The sequence below is a fragment of the Oratosquilla oratoria genome, chromosome 43, assembly GCF_046742065.1.
Source record: "Oratosquilla oratoria isolate Oo_2021 chromosome 43, ASM4674206v1, whole genome shotgun sequence".
Lineage (NCBI taxonomy): Eukaryota > Metazoa > Arthropoda > Malacostraca > Stomatopoda > Squillidae > Oratosquilla > Oratosquilla oratoria.
In genome coordinates this window covers 6,424,570-6,429,569 of record NC_134819.1, presented here as the reverse complement: position 1 = coordinate 6,429,569, position 5,000 = coordinate 6,424,570, and positions in this window count along the sequence as shown.

Below are 5,000 nucleotides of genomic sequence, written 5' to 3'. Positions count from 1 at the left end.
CTTTTACTCCCATCTGTACTACATCCACGCACATTAAAAGATCCAAATCTTAGGGTACCGGTTGGAAAACTCCCAGACCCTCTTATGACTTTAATTTTTTGTAGGAATGTCCCGTTTTGGGGCTACAGGTAGCAGGACTCCTAATCCCACCCCCCGTCCCGTTTTCTGTTGCCTCTTACGACTCAAGTGGAAAGACTTGGTGGTAACATTCTCTTCCCCCCACCACAGGGTAGGCGAAAAAAAGGGGAGTAATGTTAGCTAGCTTCAATTCCCTTGGGACATCTCCGGATACGATGGATTTCTTGAAAATAATTTCTAATGAAACAACAATCTCATTTTTAATTTCCTTTAAGATTCTTGGATGCCAACCGTCAGGCCCTGGTGTTTTGTTAACTTTTAGTTTCTCTATACACCTTTTACTTTTTTCTTTTGTTATATTTACCGCAGTAAGTTTACTCTAGACTTTTCACATGTTTCAGTTTGGAGTTCACTTTGAGGTGTTTCGTTTACGAATACTGAGCTAAAATAATTATTGATAATATCACACATTCTTTCATTTGAATATTCAAGTTAACCGTCAGCAGACAATAGTGAACCAATGTAATTCCTAACAACCTTTTTATCTCTAATGTAACTATGGAGTTCTTTGGGATTCTCTTTGGATTTATCAGCGATATTCATTTCGTATTGCAGTTTTCGTTGTTTTATTGTCTTTTTTAAATCTCTCTATATTAATGCAGACTTTAATAGTCATTTGATGCACCTGAGTACTTATATTTCCTGTAAGCCTGTCTCTTTTTAGCAATACATTTTCAATTTATTTATTAAGCCATTTTGGGCGAATCTGATTTGGGGGACGTCTGTCCTTAAAAGGAATGCAAGTATGAATCATCTTGGTGAACGTATTTTGTAATATTTCCCACATCTGAATTACAGGTCTTTCGCTTGATTTTGCCTCCCAATCTGTAAGATGGAGAGCTCCTGACATAGTCCTATGAACTGAGCTTTACTGAAATTGGGTGTTTTAGAAACACAAGTATGTATTCTATTTTTTTTTTTTTTTTTTTTTTTGTAGTTTGAATCTAAGTTGTGATTACTATTTGCAACAGTTTCACCCACTTCTACATCGGTTGTCATGCTTTCGCGGCTAGTGACCAATAGATCTAGTAAGTTTCCATGTCTTGTGGGCTCTTTTTCATGCTGAACTAAGTAGTTGTTACCAAGAAAAACAATCAAGTGACTACCTATATGGCCATGTTTAAGGGTCATCCAATCAACAATAGTAAAATTGAAATCACCCATTATCAATGAATCCCGACTGCAGAAACTAGACAGTTCTAGAAATAACAGTTTGTCGACTGCCAATGATAATGTCTTTGGCCTATATATTACACCTACATTAATTTTTTGTTCATTTGTTTTAGGTTAATTCTATCCACAATCTATCATGTGCATCTTGGTTTACTTTCTCTAACACACAAGCATGGACATTGTTTTTAACGTACAACAGAACACCCCCACCTTTCTTGTGGTTTCTATCCTGATGAAAGTATTTAAATCCCATATTATTAAATTCAGGTTCAAACTCTTTACCATTTAACCATGTCTCAGTTATTCCTATCATATCAAGATTTTCGCTTTTGACATACGCCTGTATTTCTTGATTTTTTTCCTAGTACTACGAGCATTAAATTACATGTTTTTTTAGGAAACTCATGATTATTTTTTTTGACACGTTTTAAATTTCAATATCATGTCTTACATTAAATTTTATTTTATTCTATTGACATCTTGCCCTATAATGATATTTGGTCCTTCATTTACATTCAATGCCTCATTAACATTTCTCCAATCAAAATTAACATTTCCCCCTCACGGACATTTGGTCGCTCACGATCATCCGATCTCTTTTTTACACTTTGTCCCCCTACGTCACCGCAGTTCACACTGGCCTCCCGTCGTTCATTGGCATTAAGTCCGGCATCCCTTCCTAAAATTTTATTTTGTCCTACAGTGACATTATATCCTACCGTGATATTTTGTCCTCCACTATCACTACATAACATCGTGATTTTTGTCCTCCACTGTCATTAGATCCCATCGTGATATTTTGTTCTTCATTGACATTCTGTCAGTCATCCCTTCCTAAGATTATATTTTGTCCTCCATTGACATTATATACTATCGTGATATTTTGTCCTCCACTATCATTACATCCCATCGTGATATTTTATCCTCCATAATCATTACATTCCTTCGTGATGTTTTGTTCATTGTCATTATATCCCATCGTGACATTTTGTCCTTTGAAATTACATCCTAATGTAACATTTCGTCCTCTACCGACATTATATCCTAAAATTATATTTTGTCCTATACTGGCATATTGCTCTACGTTAAAGCTATACTCTACTCTGTTTTCCCCAGTACACTCCATTTCCTCTTCCCTTTGGGTTTCTATCCCAAAAAAGGAACTAGTTCATTACAAACTCCCACAATGAGGTTTGTAAGAACATCTGTGCCTCTATGGGTAAGGTGGATCCCATCAGAAGCGTAAAGGTCATGACACCTGGAAAAGAGATACCAAGGAACAAGAAAGTATTATCGCAGTTGCGTGCACAATCGTGATATCCTCTAATTGATCCCTATGGCTCTACTGTTCCAATGCGAGCCTGCGTAGATCCTCGGGAGGATCCCACAGACTACGTGACGGCTCCCACGTTCCTTCATCTCCTGAAGGAGGACCTTGTAACTCCGAACAAGTTCCTCTGATCTCACCCTACCCACATCGTCACTTCCCGTATGAACAATGGTAACCGTGTTCGTCCGTTTTTGCCCCCTGATGGTCTGGGTACAATCGTAGATCTCACGGTCCGGTTGACATACAAGCTTTCAACGTCGTTTGGTCTTCCGCTACAGGATGTCGTCATAGCCTCGCACCATGGAGTCCCCCACCACCAAGAACTCCTGATTTTTAGCCACTTCATCCTCCAGCAGAGCAAAACAATTGGATAGAGCCAGCGGTTGCTCCGCTTGCCGAACGCGGTCTCGACAAACGGGACCCCTCGGAGCGCTACTCGCTCACGGCAGTGGCAATGGAAAGAAGTGAAACCCTCTTTGGATTGTGGAGAGGATTCACTCTTCTCACAGAGGGCACTCCTGAGAAGACGAATTTCCTCCCTACACATCCTGAGATGGTCCTCCAGGTTCACACAACCTTCACTGGCCATTTCGCTCCTCCCTCAGCAATACAAACAGCAAAAAGAAAATATAAATCAACAAAAGAAACCAAAGCGGTCTCTAAATAAACTAAATACACAAAGCTTACTCTGCTTACCTTATACTATTACTCCTACCTTTGGAGAACAGTAACAGAATACTGTTTGGATTCTAAATTAATATAACACTACACGTACGATATACGTATACAATTACAAAAACACAACACAATCACTTCTCACTATTCGGAGATATAAATTTCACAGGTATTCACTATCTGGTGTCTGTGCAGAAAAAGTACTCTCTAGCTGAGGTCACAAAGCAGACTCCTCTCTAGCTGAGGTCACAAAGCATACTTTAACTCTAAAGAAATATGTTGGGAGGAGAAAACAGTGAAAGGTGGAGAGAGCCTTTGGGAAAATATACTACTGGACATGACCGTTGAATACACAATGACTCAATGGGTAAAAGAAAATACCAGATATAGAAATAATGAAGTACCGTTGAGACTAGACTTAATATTTACGTCAGAGCCTGAAAATGCGGATAGAATGGAATACAAGATACCAATTGGAAATAGTGACCACATACTAATCAAGACCGAACTATAAGAGGAAGTTTATTTAGGAAGAAATTAAAAACACGTAAAAAGAAGACCAGTGTGCAACAAAACGGATTTTGAGAAACTCAGAATATTCTTTCAAAAAGCGAATTGGAAAAACTTTTTAATGAAGAAACAGAGATGGAAGAGAAATTGGAGATATCAAAAGAAATATATAATGAAGGAATAGATAAATGCGCACCAAAACAAAAGCAGGAAAAGGTGTGCATTAAATGCTGGTACAACAAAAAGTGTTGTGAGGCAAAAGCTAGAAGAGGCAAATCTTGGAAAAGATTAAAAAAATGGTTAAGTGGTAAACATATATCAAACAAAGAAATGAATACGCAGGGAAGGAAAAATAAAATATTAAAGAGACATAATAGACAAATGTAAGAATGAACCTAAAATAATCTACAGATATATAAATGGTAAATTAAAGACTAAACAGGAAATAGTGAAACTGCTTCAAGGGAATATATAGAAGATGTAGAAGTGGCTGAAATTATGAACAAACATTTTGAATATGTATTCACAATTGGAAATACACACAATTAGGATGAAAGAAAGGGAGAAAGATCCCCCAAATGAAATAAGTGATTGTTACACAGACAGAAAGAAGGGACCAAGTAATAAACATTGATGTCAGAAATTCACACGACCCGGACGAAATTGCAAATTGGATACTAAAAGAATGTATAGATGAACTAACGGACAACATATATAAGATAATAGGTTGCTCACTCAAAGAAGGTAAGGTACCTCAATATTGAAAAAATGCAAATTTTGTGCCAATATATAAAGGGGAGAAAAGGAAGACCCAACAAACTATAGACCGGTCTCCATTACAAGCACAATAGCTAAAATATATGAAAAAATTATCAAAAGTAGATGGACTAAACATCTGGAGGAAAACAATATACTGAATCCAAAACATTTTAGCTTTAGACAAGGAAGATCATGTGTCACAAACTTGATATGTTTTTATTCAAGGTTAATTGACATAATGCAAGAAAGGGACGGATAAGCAGATTGTGCTCTCCTCAATTTACAAAAAAAAAAAAAAAGCATTTAATAAAGTACCACATAAAAAACTATTAAGAAAATCGAAACAACAGGTGTACAAGGAAAGTTATTGAAATGGATGAAAGATTTTTTGCACGGAAGAAAAATGAGTGTGGTA